This window comes from Gobio gobio, assembly GCF_949357685.1.
Source record: "Gobio gobio genome assembly, chromosome: 1".
Taxonomy (NCBI): Eukaryota; Metazoa; Chordata; class Actinopteri; order Cypriniformes; family Gobionidae; genus Gobio; species Gobio gobio.
In genome coordinates this window covers 14,756,529-14,773,795 of record NC_137097.1, presented here as the reverse complement: position 1 = coordinate 14,773,795, position 17,267 = coordinate 14,756,529, and the positions used below count along the sequence as shown (strand labels likewise).

The 17,267-nt window shown below is 44.8% G+C and overlaps 1 pseudogene across 1 annotated transcript; it reads left to right on the top strand.

The window, feature by feature from the left end:
* Positions 1–296: 296 nt before the first annotated feature.
* Positions 297–1,692, top strand: LOC307117800 (putative nuclease HARBI1; annotated as a pseudogene). Its single transcript has 4 exons — positions 297–719; positions 895–1,016; positions 1,127–1,238; positions 1,319–1,692. The product of its transcript is annotated as a putative nuclease HARBI1 (transcript).
* The last annotated feature ends 15,575 nt before the right edge of the window (positions 1,693–17,267 follow it).

Sequence of the window (17,267 nt, the reverse complement as noted above, 5' to 3'; positions counted from 1 at the left end):
AAACAAACCCATATAGAAAAACCCTGAAAAACCTGGAGCCTATACCATGAAGCTGGTTTAGCTGGCTAGCCAGATATGTTTAAGCTTAGTTTGTGCCAATCCTGGGTTTTAGGTACTATGAAAGTAGCTCGGCTTTAATCGGTGTTAGTTGCCATGGTATTTTACGCTGCACGGCTAACCTGCTCCGGGGCAGGTTATGTTCTGGATTCGAGATCTGAGATTTAAGTTTGACCAATCAGCTGTGAGCAAAAAAATATATATATAGATGACGTAACTAATTCCCAGCGTCTTTTGCAATGGCTTCACCTTTTCTACCAAATCCTGTGGACATCTCCGCGCAAATTGTTAGAAGAGCACTTCGTAGAGAAAGAGTTTTTAGGGACAGACAAAATCCCCTTGACTTTCCTGATACGTAAGGTACAGATTTTCCGTAGAAGGAATAGGTTATATTTGCGAACTTCTTGAGCCGCACATAACAAATGTGACTCGTCGAAGCCATGCCCTTACTGTACCGCAAATGGTATACATTGCGTTGCGTTTTTTTGCAAGTGGTACATACTTGTACGCGGTCGGTGATGCAGAGAACCTTGGGAAAAACACGGTTTGTCGAACCATTCGCAAGGTGGTCCTTGCACTGCAGGGGTACATAAATGGCTTCATTGTGTTCCCAGGACATTTATCGACCATGTCCATAAAAGAGGGCTTTTATAAAATTGCCGGTAAGATATATTGATAGGGTGACGTGACGTATGAACAATTTAACCGTTCACATTCAGGTTCTTTTTTTCTTTCCAAAAGGCAGATTTTACTTAGAGCACTTATATATATTATAGGCTACATTAGCTACATATTAAGAATGATTTTAAATCTTTTTATTTTTAAATCCTATGATAGGATTCCCTAGAGTCATAACATATGGAGCAATAGACTGCACACATGTTGCAATCTCCACAGCTCTAGGAGAACATGAGGCTGATTATGTGAACAGAAAGTCCTTTCACAGCCTTAATGTTCAGGTAGGGCTACTATACACATGAGATGATTTCATTTGCATTGAGATTAACCTTTTAAATGAATAATAACTTTAACAGATAGGACAATGATTTACTGTAGATTTCATCTGCAGATGACTTGTGATCATGAATGCATGATCACAAGTTTGGATGCCAAATGGCCTGGCTCAGTTCATGATTCCAGAATTTTCCGTGAGTCTGTGTTGTGTCAGCGCTTCGAGGAAGGTAAATTTGGTACAGTACAAAACATCGTTTTAATTGTGACAAACATTTACACAATTTTCCCCTTTTCTGTTACATGACAGGGCTTTTTGATGGCCTGTTGGTAGGAGACCGGGGTTATGCATGCCAGAGGTTTTTGCTAACTCCCTATCCTGACCCTCAGACAGGGCCACAAAACCGCTTCAATGTGGCCCTCAGTAAAACCAGGGTTAAGATCGAGATGACCTTTGGCATCCTAAAGGCGCGTTTCAACTGCCTTCGGCGCTTAAGAGTGTCACCACAGCGGGCATCACAGATAGTGGCTGCATGTGCAATTCTGCACAATATAGCCACTATCAGAAAGGAGCGAGTACCACCACAAAACCAGCTTCTCCCCGATGAAATTGACCCCATCACACTTGACCACCCAGCTGGGGCAGCTGTCAGAGATGCAATCACAACACAATATTTTACTTAATAAAAGCACATTGACACTGCAGACTGGTCTCAAACGGTTTTATTGGTCATGTGGCTAGGGAGGAAGAAAGAGCAAGAGAAAGTTAAATTAATAAATATACAATGTTCATATTAAAGTGTTACTTGGTTAAATAAGTTCACATACTGAGATCTGTTTTTCCAGCTGTTTGATCTCCAATTTTTTTTTATTTTATTTGGAGCCTCCTCAGCTCACAGTCCAGCTCCTTTAGGGAACAGTCTAGATCTAGACTCCTTTTGTAAAGGACCCTGACAGAGTCTGTTTCCACCTGATACATAATTCCACCACAAACAATCATTTAAAGTATTCTGGAGGTTAAATAATTTTTATTTTTTATTAAAGTGGCATAACTAGGACTGACTAATTTAGGTCAAGGGTTTTAAGAATTACCTTGTTCACATTCCTCCTATAGCCCATTGAAGCAGAGGCCTCAGTTTCTGGGGCAGGTTGTGAAAAATCCTACAATTAAAAAAAGATAAGTGTAAGGGCCAGTGACTTTATGATGCATTCAAATGTGTGCCATAATAAAAAGCCCAGTGCATTCACCTCAGCAGCTGTATCAGAACACACAGACAGAGTGTCTTCATCATTTGCGTCACCCTAATAAATAAAAGTAGGCCAATGTAAAGCATAACTGTTATAAAGCAGGTTATGTTCATGGTGTTCTGTCTGCTGCATACTGCATATCTGTGTGGGAGACTGTGCGTATGTGTGCTGGCTTCAACAGGGACAATGCATTTCCCTCTACTGCAGAACATAGAGGCAGAAAAATTAGAAGTTAGAGTAATAAAATAAAAAATAGTAATGCATTGCACACATACCCAGTGTCACTTGCTTAGAGGAGCCAGCACCAGGGTCAGATTGCACAGCATCTGTAATGCCATCCATAATCGGCCTCCCCTTATTGTTACTCAGAGCCAACTCCTCCGCCGCAGTGTATTCAGGAGGAGGTGGCCCTCCCCCACTTTTACGGATGTCACACTTTTTCCGTTATTATGATAAAATGTTCACAAAAATAATAAAAGGTTGTGGTAAAAACTCACCACTTTGAATTATATTTTTATATTTTGTCTTGATCTGCTGCCAAGAACGTTTGGAGTTGGGGTTGCATCTAAAAGTCAATGAATATCATTTTTTTAGGATGTGATAGCCTATGCATTCACACGTACGTACGTATGTATGTATACTCATTTCATTTTAGCATTTAAAACATTTTTTAAATCAAAAGTTGTAACTGTTAACATTAGTGAGGCCTAATGCACAGTGAAGTAACATGAACAATGGTTTTGCCATTACCATTAACAAAGAATAATAAATGCAAAACTATTGTTCATTGTTAGTTCATGTTAACTTATGCATTAACTTATTTTAACAAATACAACCTTATTGTAAAGTGTCACAAGCGAACACTTACATATAGGCTGCATTACACTGCAAAAAAATGCTCTTCTTATTTAGTATTTTTTCTTGTTTCCAAAATTATTAAATCAAGATGCATTTACTAGTTAATTAAGTGACATAGGATTTATTTGTTTTATTAAAAATAAAATCAAAATAAAGTGAGTTTTTGCTTAAAACAAGCAAAATTATCTGCCAATGGGGTGAGGAAAATAATCTTATTTCTGTTTGGGACAAAACAGAAATTTTCTAGAAAACATCTTATGTCATGTAATTATCTAGTAAATGCATCTTGATTTAAGAATTTTTAGATATTTAGACTAGAAACAAGACAAAATTACTAAGTAAGAAGAGCATTTTTTTGCAGTGTATATACACATAATTGTACATGAATGACCTAAAGCCTAGAATGTTTTTTTTTTATATAAATTTTTTTTTTTTACTTACGCATTAATGCAATCAGCAATTTTCCTCCAACATTCTTCTCTTGCTTTGGCAGCAGAGGCCGTGTTACTGCGTGCTTGAAATACACTTTTATATTCTTCATATTTGTGAAGTATTAGCTCTTGCTCCTCTGCGGAAAAATATATGGCTCTCGCTCTATCCATATCGAACGCGATTGGTTGTTTAGTGCCGACGTCACTCTTTTATGTGCACGCGCGCGTGAAGTAATCATAGCTTAAGGATCAAATCCTGAGTTGACAGAGAAAGTTGATGAGCTGCGTCATGGTACCAATAAAGCCTGATTGCATCGGTTTGGTTTTGTCAACTCAAAACCAATCCTGTAACCCTGAATTTGTTCAACTACCTTCATGGTATAGGCCCCAGGGTTTATGATGCAACACCAGACCACACAACAACAGCAGAGCCTACACAAAACTATATACAGCCACAACACAGGCCAAACGTGCTGTCTGTGGCCTCCAAGAAGGCCTTTAAAGTAATTGTACATGTCTCTACAGTTGAATTGAGGGCTTGTGTCCAGTGTCTTTTGGGTTGCTGTTTGCCCTCACAAGGGACTAGTGGGCTGAAACTTGTGCAAGTGAAGGTCTATGTTAGTCTGATGTCTGGTGTAAAATTCTGTCTTGTGAAGAGGCCCTTTTAAAGCAGACCTAAACAAAATTTTAAGACCAGTTGAAAAATTGCATTGTGCACTGTTGGATCTAAAGGAGGTTCTAACCAGAGCTTCAAAATGAAAAAAGAAAAAAAAAGAAATGGGAGTGAAAAAAATAAATTTTTAGTAAGCAATTTATTGAAAACAACAATTAAACTGAAATTCGGCTGAAATTCTGTTCTTCGGCTGATCAAAAAAGTGTAAGACCATAGCCCTAAAAAACCTGAAACCCCTCTCAAAACAGAAACAACACTTTCAAAAAGGACTCTGTAATGAGTAGCTTCACTGTTCTTGTTGATCACTTCAAAAATTCGGGTCATGCTCAAGGTTAATTTGTGGAATTTCTTGCCTTTTAATGAGGTTGGGACCATCAGTTGTGTTGTGCATGAGTCAGGTTGGTACACAGCTGACAGCCCTATTTGACAACGCATATTATGGCAAGAACCAAGATGCTGAGTAAAAAGAAACAACAGTCCATCATTACTTTAAGAACTGATGGTCATTAAGTCCAGAAAATTGCAAAAACTTTAAATTTATGCAAGTGCAGTCACAAAAACCATCAAGCACAAAACTGGCTCACATGAGGACCGCCCCAGGAAAGAAAGACCAAGAGTCACCTCTGCTGCAGAGGATCAGCTCATCTGAGTCACCAGCCTCAGAAATCACAAGTTAAATCACAAGTTAACAATCACAAGTTAACAGCTCCTGAGATTAGAGCTCAGATAATGCCACACTAGCTCTAGTTGCAGACACATCTCTACATCAACTGTTCAGAGGAGACTGCGCAAATCAGACTGCTAAGGAACAACTACTAAGGAAAGACAAGAAGCAGAGATTTGTTTTGGCCAAGAAACACAAGAAATGGACATTAGACCAGTGGAAATCTGTGCTTTGGTCTGATGAGTCCAAATTTGAAATCTTTAAAGATGAACGAATGGTCTCTACATGCATGGTTCCCACCGTGAAGCATGGAGGAGGAAGTGTGAAGGTGTAGGGATGCTTTGCTGACGACACTGTTGGAGATTTATTCAAAGTATTATTATTATAGAAAAATAATAAGTATTGCAAATAATATTACATAAATGTAAGATTTTAATAGTATATAAATATGAAATAAGTGTGCTTGATCATGCCTCTTTGGTGCTTCCTCGGGGCCAAAGGCCTGAGTTTGGACCGACAACCTTGGTCCAAAGCGGGCCAGCTGGGGCTTGAGGTGTGGTCAAGGTGAAAGGCAGAGCTAATCGTAGTCAGGTGAAGGTTTACGACAAGATGCGTATTTGGCTATTTTATATTGTGAAAATGGAGAATTGGCAGCACTGGTCTGTGAAAGATACCAAAGCTCTTCTGAACATTCGGGTAGAAGAGAATGTATGACGTCCGTTTGACGGTGTCTACAGAAACAAAGACCAGCTCTCCAAATTAGGAATCCCACGCACAACGCTGCAAGTTTGTGACAAGTTAAAAAAGTTGCGGGCGCAGTACAAAGCAATAAAAACGCACAATGGGCAAAGCGGTGCCCAGAGAAGAAATTTTCCGTGGTTCGAAGTTATGGACGGTGTGCTGGGTCACAGTCCCTCCGTTAGTGGAGAGACCACGCGGGACACTACGTCAGCTACAGACGGTGAGTTAATCTACATGATATCTAACATTTATATTTAAAACAGTTCAAATATTGCATACGTGGCTGACATGTATTTTTATGCTTTGTGTGCTAGATTTGTCATCTCAGAGCTACTTACTTGAGTCAGAAGAGCAGGGACCGTCTACTACACCTCCACTGCTAACGTCTATACCTGGTATGCTAGTATTGCTAAGAAGACTTCAGGTGCAAAAGCCTTTAAGTGCCGTCTGAAATTTCAGACGGCACTTAGAGGCTTTTGCATCTGATGTTAGGGTCAGGGTCATGGTTAGGGTCAGGGTTATAGTTATGGTTAGGTTATAGTTAGGTTTTTTTCTACCAACATTCAGTAGGAGCGGACTTGGCAAAAATCTGGATTACGGAGATTCAGCAAAGAGAATGGATCTTAGGATAATCATCCTGCTCTTTCCTCAATCATCATGCTCTCCATTATTTATTTTTTATTTTTTTATTTTTATTTTTGCATATTTTTTTCAATCAATTTTACTTGAATATTTATACCATTGACTGAAACACAATTCAGTTATTCTCAAATTATATTCATTTATTATTTTTATTTGACTGAAACACAATTCAGTTATTCTCAAATTATATTCATTTATTATTTTTATTTGACTGAAACACAATTCAGTTATTCTCAAATTATATTCATTTATTATTTTTATTAGTTTATTTTTACTTTTTATTATTTCCATTCTTTACTGAACATAATGATCCAAAAACCACAACCAAGGAATCCTTCAACAATCCCCCATCCCAACCTATTCCCACCAAAAAATTCTAACTAAACCAAATCCCTTCCCCCTAAGCCCACCCCTACCCACCCTGGTGTTCATCAGTTCCTTAACCAATGCTGCAGCATGGCCTGCGCCGTGTCAGGGGTCCAGTGGATTTTGTCCGCTTCCGTCTGGAAGTTACTTTCCGGTAGCGGGGGCACACTGCACCCCGTCCCCATAATCAATTCGTTAATCAACCGGAGGTTGTTCTTCTGCCACTCCGGCAGGCTTCTGTCATAATTGATCACTGGGATCCTGACGCTCGCATTCGGAAAAGTCCTAGTTGCTGCTTCCTGCAGCCTCTCTATCGCCTGCTTAAGGTTAGACCGATCCCCCTGTCTCCTATTATTCAGGCCAAACGAAAGAAACAGGTGCCTAACCACTGAGGAAACCGGGGTCCTATGCTTAACTAGGGTATAGGCCTGAGCCCAATTTGCCCCCGGGAACGAGTCCACCTCAATGTCTCCGTTGTCCACCGCCTGTATTCTACTTAAGTTTGAGTCCCCAATCAGGAGAATTTTCCTGACCGGGGCCAACTCCCAATTCCGTTTGCTAACCTCATGATGCTCATGTCTTAGATGGAGACTCTTCCCCCGATTCCTTGCCTCCTTCCGGTGTTCCTCCGCGGCCCGCATCTCCAAGGCCCGCTCTCTTCCTTCCCCTTTTCTCTCCGGCCCCTCGACTTTCGTGCCCGGGTCCTGCATTTCCTCCCCGGACGACACAGCAGGACTCTCACCTAGCTCCAGCGCCTCCAAACTAAGCTCCTCTAACTGTTCCAGCTCTTCTAAATCCACCAGCTCCTCTGGCCCCTCCTCCAAGAGCTCATCCCCTCCTTCCAGTGGGTCCGGCAGCCCCTGCTCTGGCTGCACTAGCTCTCCTTCCTGAGCTCGCTCCACCCCCTCCTGCTCCTCCTGTCCCCTACCCGGAGGCTCCATCTCCCTCCTCCGAGGGACCGGCATCCTCCGCCTGGGGAGTGGCACCGGCCTCGCCTCTGAGGTCGTCGCCTCGACCACATGGTCCCCCTGCTCCTGTACCCTCATCTTCACCGGCGGCCCCATCGCCTCTGTCGTCACAGGGCCGGGTGCCTCTCCCTGTGCCTCCCTCAGATCCTCCCTGGGGCTCTGCGCCCTCTCTGCTGCCGCAGCCGCCCCGGGAGGCCCTGACATAATCTCCTCCACCTGGGTTGTGGCCAAGTCTATTGTGCGATTCCTCAATCCCTTTATATTTCTGCGACCCCACCTGATTGCCACTTTCCAGGCCTCCTCCCAGCGCTCACGGGCTACCCCTTGCAGGTCCAACCTGGTCCCACCTAGGGCCTGTTCATAATGTCCCGATAAAATTTGGACACCTGTATGCAGCCAGTTTTTGGCATTCCCGAAAATGAGCCAGTTCGTGTCTACTGATGGCAATGCTGGTCTAACCCCATCGGCAACCTGCCTGGCCAACCTGTCCATGTGGGCCGGCTGACGGTTATGCTGCTCCAGCTCCCTCACTCCCAACTCATAATGGTATGCCTTCAGGAATTTGAAGAACACCCTAATTGATCTTTTGAATTCCTCATCCGTGGCCATCCTGACTTTCCACTTCAAACTCCTTTCCCACTCAATCTTCTCTCACTCTCTCGTCCTTTCCACTTCAAACTCCTTTCCCACTCAATCTTCTCTCACTCTTTCGTCCTAAATTCCTCCTCCGATGCCATCCCTACTCCCGAACTCTCCTTTCCGACCCTCCTTTCCACTCAAACTCCTTTCCCATTCAATCTTCTCTCACTCTCTCGTCCTCAACCCCCTCCAACCCATCAGAGACGAACCAAGAAATGTTAGACCTGTCTGGGTCACCCATTTCCCGAGGGCCTGTCTGGGCCTGGCTCGCTCCCCCTCCCGCATCTCCCCCAGCCATAGGCCAAGAGAGATGCCGGAGGGAGCCTCTGCCCCCCCCAAAAAAAACAAAACCCCGGCCAAACTAGGATGGACGCAAAGGAAAAGGGGTTTAGCCCCTGCCTCTTCTTCCTCCCCATCATTGATCAAGCTGCCCCTCTGTCCTTTCCCAACCTCCATTCCGCTGAGTGAGATGCCGGGGAGAGTCTCCCCTCCTTCCAACATCAATGTCTCGATCCCAACGTGTCAGGTCCTTGACTAAACCTGTTCCAAACCATCGAACTTAGTCCAACCCTCAGGTCATGACTGTACAACTCCATCTCCACGTCTGATTTCCTTGGACAAGAATCCCCTCCTTCTACTACAGACCAGACTAGGTGCAAGGTCCCTGATTGAACCGCTCCGAACCAGCGAACCCAGCCCGGCCCGAAGGCCATGACTAGATAATCCTGGCCCGGCATCACACCCTTCTGGCAAGAATTATTCCCCCCACCCCCGGATTAGTTTCCTCACCCACCTGACGGCACTAACCCTAAATCCCGAAATCCCTTACTCGACCCCTTTTATCTTGGGTCACTCGGCAGGTCCGGCTGCACGGCGCTGGCAAGGTTAGGTTTTTGTAAGAATTACAACAGCTCCCCTGGCCTAGAACTGGTCCGGGTCCAAGGGGAGTCTGAGGAAAGGCACGGGCTAGTGCTCTTTTGACCCAACCGTCGTCCCCTCTCGGGACTACCATTACTAGGTTCCGGGCCCCTCAAACAAAAACCCCTCCCCCCCGGGGGAAATGCTTGACCGGGCCTGGCCCAACACTTCCCCAAACTCTAGAACTAAACCCCCACACGGCCGCACCCTACCCCATGAAAATAAAACCCATCATGTCCTCCTCCAGACCGACTTTAGCAAAAAACATTGGTGAGTGAAGAGCCTCTATCACTATGACGAGCAGAACTGACCCGGACTTGGTTTATACACACACAATCTCGATGAACCAGAGCTTTAGCCCGTAGGCATGGAAATCAGCAAGTCCACCTGACGGGTGAGTTCAGAATCCTTACTATGGCTCCCTCCCCACCAAACCCAACGCTCGGCTAGGCCGAAATGGAGCTGGAAGCCAGCTCCCGGCTCCAGCCGTCGTTCAGGCCGGGAGGCAGACCGAGGAGATAAATCTGCACCCCTGGTCCATCAGGGCTGTGATGGCTAAAATTAGGCAATAAAGGGTCTGAGGGTCGACCCAGACCCATGTCATTGATACCAGTGTTCGATGGTTAAATCCCTGTAGTCGGTTGTTAAACCATTACTCCCGTTCCCATCCCACCAAACCCAACGTTCCGCCAGGCCGGAAAGGAAACAGATAAACCCGAGCCCCTGATCCATCATGGCTGTGATAGTTAGAATAAGGCTAGGATCAATGTAAGGACCGATCTGACCCATATCATCGATATCAGGGTTTGATGGTTAGATCCAGATGAGAAGAGAGCTACGATACCTCCAATACAGGAGGTTGTTAAACCATTACTTCCGTTCCTATCCCACCAAACCCAACGTTCCGCCAGGCCGGAAAGGAAACGGTAGATAAACCCGAGCCCCTGATCCATCATGGCTGTGATAGTTAGAATAAGGCTAGGATCAACGTAAGGACCGATCTGACCCATATCATCGATATCAGGGTTCGATGGTTAGATCCAGATGAGAAGAGAGCTACGATACCTCCAATACAGGAGGTTGTTAAACCATTACTTCCGTTCCTATCCCACCAAACCCAACGTTCCGCCAGGCCGGAAAGGAAACAGCAGACAAACCAGAGCCAATGATCCATCATGCCTGTGATAGTTAGAGTAAGGCTAGGATCCACATAAGGACCGATCTCCCCCATGTCACCATTCCCACCGGGCTATGACCTTTAGAATTAGGGGACGCAGGGGTAAATTCCACTCCTATCCCCAGCCACCATGGCCAAATGCCAGTGAAGAATAAACGCAGGAACAAATACCCATGCATCTCAAATCCCTCCGGGTTGTGAGGGTAGTTTTTAGGAAAAGGATGAGCGCAGAGCGACCCCAATGCATCTCACAAATCCCTCAGTGGTCGTGAGGGGTAGGATTAAGGGAAGGATGAGTGTAGGGACAGATCCCCGTGTATTTCACAAATCCATCAGGACTGTGACGGTTAAGTTTAGGTATAAGCCACTGATCCATCAGGACTGTGACGGTTAGGTTTAGGTATAAGCCACTGATCCATCAGGACTGTGAGGGCTAAGTTTAGGCAGGAATGGGTGTGGGGATAGATCCCAACCCATTAACCCATCAGGGCTGTGACGGTTAGGGTTAGGTATAAACCACTGATCCATCAGGACTGTGACGGTTAAGTTTAGGTATAAGCCACTGATCCATCAGGACTGTGACGGTTAGGTTTAGGTATAAGCCACTGATCCATCAGGACTGTGAGGGCTAAGTTTAGGCAGGAATGGGTGTGGGGATAGATCCCAACCCATTAACCCATCAGGGCTGTGACGGTTAGGGTTAGGTATAAACCACTGATCCATCAGGACTGTGACGGTTAAGTTTAGGTATAAGCCACTGATCCATCAGGACTGTGACAGTTAGGTTTAGGTATAAGCCACTGATCCATCAGGACTGTGACGGTTAGGTTTATGTATAAGCCACTGATCCATCAGGACTGTGAGGGCTAAGTTTAGGCAGGAATGGGTGTGGGGATAGATCCCAACCCATTAACCCATCAGGGCTGTGACGGTTAGGGTTAGGTATAAACCACTGATCCATCAGGACTGTGACGGTTAAGTTTAGGTATAAGCCACTGATCCATCAGGACTGTGACGGTTAGGTTTAGGTATAAGCCACTGATCCATCAGGACTGTGAGGGCTAAGTTTAGGCAGGAATGGGTGTGGGGATAGATCCCAACCCATTAACCCATCAGGGCTGTGACGGTTAGGGTTAGGTATAAACCACTGATCCATCAGGACTGTGACGGTTAAGTTTAGGTATAAGCCACTGATCCATCAGGACTGTGACGGTTAGGTTTAGGTATAAGCCACTGATCCATCAGGACTGTGAGGGCTAAGTTTAGGCAGGAATGGGTGTGGGGATAGATCCCAACCCATGCCACTGACTCATCAGGGCTGTGACAGGTAAGTTTTAAGGAAAGCAAATATGTCCACAACAAGTAGTAATAAGGAACGAAATGTCAATGGTCAACCTGAACTTGTGACAAGTAGATACTCTAGAAAAGCTTTTTCAAGGTAAAAAATTAACCAGTCAGTAATCATCCCCTAATCCCCCAAACGTAATGGTGAGGGAAATATTCCAGACACTGTCATCAGTAGTGTTCCAGAGCCTCATCGGGTGTTTCGGCACCTTACACACCAGACACCCTCCTCTCTGGCGGCCCGCCTTGGATGATCAGCCCAAGACCAGTGTCCCTTAGCCAATCGCTAAAACGCTGTAAACCGAACCGACAAAACCAATTGTTGCACTTCGGTAAAAAAATTATTATTATTATACGCTTCTTTTTACTGTTTCATTTTCCTAAGGTTGCAATTCAGTTTCCAATGGTTGCAATTCGGTCCAAAGTGTACTATAGGCTCGGTTCTCTAGGGTTGTCAACGTTACACAGTACCACTCGTACCCCACTACAACCCCTTCCCCAACAATACATTTTTTTCAGTGTGTAAGCATGTTGGTGCACATGTGCTGATGCTTGGACGGTGCTCATCACCCATAGAAGACTGGGCTCCAATTAAGGCCTGTTAGCCCCAGGCCACCGTCCCTGCGTGCTGTCCAAGTGGACCCAGGGGGGCTGGATACTTACCGCCCTCCCAAGCAACCTTTCGTTAACACCGCAAGGTATCCGGGTTGCCCGAGAAAAGCCTGTGAGAAACGTCTGCCCACTGGGCCCTTTGTCAGAGAAAACTTTCTGCCGACTTAACCTAGGAAATCCTGCCCCGGGATAAAGGCAAGACTTCCAAACCCCCGAAGAGGTTGAGGGTCCAGACTGGCGGATGCACATTGCTGCACACCAAGCTTCTACCAGTCCTTCCCTCTGCCGATTCACGCAACACCGCACCAACATAAGTCTCACCTTTCAATCACCACTCGTCGATTCCAACGCCGAAGTCCTTCCAACAACACTCCTTCAAATCCTCTGCCCTTATGTCCCAAACACTCACTAAACCAACCCTGCCACCTCGTACACGGTAAGCTCCCTGGCCCCACCCCCCTACAGCTGTCTCCACTCACACCAGTAATACCTCGTTACCCAATTTAAGACTATAAACCCAAACCCACATTTTCATGGATCATTCGGATCCCAAACACCTATCCCCCTGGGTCGAATGTGTCATGTTAGGGTCAGGGTCATGGTTAAGGTCAGGGTTAGGGTTATAGTTATGGTTAGGTTCAGGGTTAGGGTTATGGTTAGGGTCAGGGTTATAGTTATGGTTAGGGTTATAGTTATGGTTAGGTTTTTTGAGAAAGCAACGCCTCCCCCCAGACCACCCTTTCGGGCCGTCCAGTTTGGTTTAGGGAGAACGCCGGAAGGCACTGGCCGGCGCATGTTTTTGATGAGGCTGCTCCACTCTTGCCGCTGGTTATGCCTCCCCCCTTTTTTCTTTTCAATCACAATTCTCCTGTTATCTTGTTTTCCCCTTTTTTCGTCTCTGACCCTAATTTGTTGTCCTCCACCATGCCATTTTACTTGTTTCAAGTCCACGGTTATCCCATCCCTCCTCTTTATGAAGGTCGATTTTAGTATAATCCAGTATTTTTATCCTACTCCACTATTTGTTAATCCTGAGATGGCTCCAATCTTTCGGACTTATGTCTCCCTTGTCTAAAAATTTAATTTAGATCTATCCCAAGCCTATTTTTCCAAAATTACTTCCTCCAGTGTGTTTCTAGTTACTGTTTTTATAAGCACCCCCCAACCCAGCCTGAGTTCCCCAACCATCCGTGTACCTCTATCAAAAGAACACATCATCAGTGGTGTACCTCAGGATCATTGGGTGTTTCGGCCCTTTAAACACCATACACCCTCTTCTGAGGCGGCCCGTCCAAGGTAGATCAATCCTTGGCATGTGTTCTTCCCGTATTTCCAAATTTTACCACCCCCCAGCCACCCCAACCCAGTCCATTTTTACAAAGAGTGCTACTACCATATTACTACCAAAACTACAAGGTACTTCCCCCCCGCTCACCCTCCAACAACCTCAATCCATCTATTATATACCCACTAATGCTAGTCATCGATAGAAGATTGGGTACCATTTAAGGCCCTTTGACCCAAGGCCACCTTCTCTGCGTGCTGTCCAAGTGGACCCAGAGAGGTTGGATACCTACCCACCCTCCCAAGTGACCCCTTCGTTAACACCGCAAGGTATCCAGGGCTACCCGAGAAAGGCCTGTGACCCGGGGCTCCCATTGGTGGGTACCTTAGCACCAAGCTTCTACCAATGATCACCCCTAAGGTATGAGAAACCCTATACAGACATCACACTTACCGCAGTAAAATGCAATCGTAAGGGAACGCATACCCTAATTTCTCCCTATCTCCTCTCCCCTCTTATACTTCTGCACCACCCTTCCCCATCCTGGTAAGTCCCAAAAAAAATATATTAAATTTTTCCCACAATGCCAAGTGGTCCCCCTCCACTTTCATCGTTTTTTCTACCTATCTGTAGTTGCGTTCCTTTTTACTTCTTTCGATTTTCCTACCCACGGTCTTCCTGTTCCTTATCACCCCACCCCAACCCCAGGACCAACCCAAGGACCAACCCAAGGACCAACCCAACCCCAGGACCAACCCCTCAGCCTAACTTGATCCTCCCTTCCGAACCCCCCACCTCTCTATCCCAGTTTCGAACCCCAGTCCCTCTGTTCTTCAAAAACAACCTCCCAGACCACTAGTCCAACCCACTCCCTCCTTCTGCCAACCTGGCTCTTTCCCCTTCACTATCTCCTGCAAAACCATCCTTTGGATACTAGTCTTGAACCCCCAGTCTTGTTCCCAACCACTTGCCCTAACCACTGGCCCAAACCCTCTCTCCCTCCAACTTTCCGTCCTCAACCAACTCAATCATTCCCTGTAACCGTATTTCAGCAAATTATTATCCCAAGCTGGTCTGGAACCCTGGCCCCCCTGTTCCCCAACCACTCACCCTACCCACTGGCCTACCCCTTCTATACCTCTAAATCTGTCGTCCACCAACCTATTTATTCCATGGAACTCTATTCCAACAAATTATTATTCCACTGGTCTCGAACCCTGGCCCCCCTGTTCCTCAACCACTCACCCTAACCATTAGCCCAAACCATTCCCCCAGCCCTCAGTCCTCCACCAATCTCTTCCTTTAATGGGACTCTATTTTCCTAACTTTTTTTTGTCCAAAAGCTGGTCTCGAACCCTGGCCCCCCTGTTCCCCAACCACTCACTCTAACCACTAGCCCAATCCATCCCTCTGACTCTGTCCTCCACCAAAGTATACTTTCTATGGGAACCTATTCATTATTCTCCCACCTTAGTAGTGGCTTATTAGTACCCGGATAGTCCCGTTGTACTGTTATTCCGTCGCCGTCCTCTGACGGGTATATTTAGGTATATTTAAGTAATGTATCATTGGACTTTCTCCCCAATACCCAGTGAGGGGTAGGTTTAGGCGGGTTACTAGTACCAATATGGCCTAATTTGTAAAAAATATATACATCGCCCTCCTGTGCCGGGTATATTAAAGTAATGTCAAATTAGATTTTATTCCCCATCCCCAGTGAGGGGTAGGTTTAGGCGGGTTAGGGTTAGGGTTAGGGTTAGGGTTAGGCGGGTTGCTAATACCAAAATACATATCGCCCTCCTGTGACGGGTAGGTTAAGGTATATGGAAGTAATGTCAAAGTAAGATTTATCCCCCATCCCCAGTGAGGGGTAGGTGTAGACGGGTTAGGGTTAGGTTTCGGCGGGTTACTAGTACAAAAAAATGGCCTAATTTGTAAGAATATATATTATCCTCCTGTGACGGGTATATTGAAGTAATGTCAAATTAGATTTTATTCCCAATCCCCAGTGGGGGGTAGGTTTAGGTGGGTTAGGGTTAGGGTTAGGGTTAGGGTTAAGGTTAGGCGAGTTGCTAATACCAAAATACATATCGCCATCCTGTGACGGGTAGGTTAAGGTATATGGAAGAAATATCAAAGTAAGATTTATTCCCCATCCCCAGTGAGGGGTAGGGTTAGATGGGTTAGGGTTAGGGTTAGGTTAGGGTTAGGGTTATAGTTAGGGTTATGGTTAGGGTCAGGGTTATAGTTATGGTTAGGGTTAGGTTCAGGGTTAGGGTTATAGTTAGGGTTATAGTTATGGTTAGGGTTATAGTTAGGTTCTGGGTTAGGGTTATAGTTAGGGTCAGGGTTAGGGTTATAGTTATGGTTATAGTTAGGGTTATAGTTAGGGTCAGGATCAGGGTTAGGGTTATAGTTATGGTTGGGGTTATAGTTATGGTTAGGGTTATAGTTAGGGTCAGGGTTATAGTTAGGGTTAGGGTCAGGATCAGGGTTATAGTTATGGTTAGGGTCATGGTTAGGGTTATAGTTATGGTTAGGGTCAGGGTTAGGGTTATAGTTAGGGTTATGGTCAGGATCAGGGTTATGGTTAGGGTCATGGTTATGGTCAGGGTTATGGTTAGGGTCATGGTTATGGTTAGGGTATGGTCAGGGTCATGGTTAGGGTCAGGGTTATGGTCAGGGTCATGGTTAGGGTTATGGTAAGGGTCATGGTTAGGGTTAGGGTCATGGTCAGGGTTATGGTTAGGGTTATGGTAAGGGTCATGGTTAGGGTCAGGGTCATGGTTATGGTCATGGTTAGGGTCAGGGTCATGGTTATGGTCATGGTTATGGTCAGGGTCATGGTTATGGTTAGGGTTATGGTCAGGGTTATGGTTAGGGTTCAAATACAGAATGTACCAAAAGGGTATTAAATATTTTGTATGTTCCTTGTCAGTATTTCATTATGATTAAATATATGTTTATAACAGAGAGACATGACGATCCTCAAGATGTAACAGTAATAAGAGATAGATCACATCATATTCCACAAAGAACCAGGCCAGGTATGTTTGAGTTTAACCTGTTTAATCCCAAATGAGATAGATAGATGGATAGATGGATAGATAGAGAGATAGACAGATGGATAGATAGACAGATGGATAGATGGATGGATAGACGGATAGATAGATGGATAGATAGACAGAAAGATAGACAGATGGATAGATGGATGGATAGACGGATAGATGAATAGATAGATAGACAGACAGACAGATGGATAGACGGATAGATGGATAGATAGACAGACAGATAGATAGATAGATAGATAGATAGATAGATAGATAGATAGATAGATAGATAGATAGATAGATAGATAGATAGATAGATTGATGGATATATAGATAGATGGATGGATGGATGGATGGATAGATAGGATAGATTGATTTATTTTTCAGAGGCCCAGAGGAATGAGCCAATCACAGCGCAGCAGCTCTGTCACTTAATATTGAAGCAGAAAATATTGAAGAGGAATTTTAGGTTAAAGTCCTGTCCAGAGTATCAGCCAATATCTTATATCAAAAACTGTTAATTTAAATCAATATTACTGTATTATATGATATCAAATATAACTATTTTATTTAGTAAAAAGTAACATGCCATTTTTACAGTAGACCACTTTATATACATGTATATTTCTATCTATAATTTCCT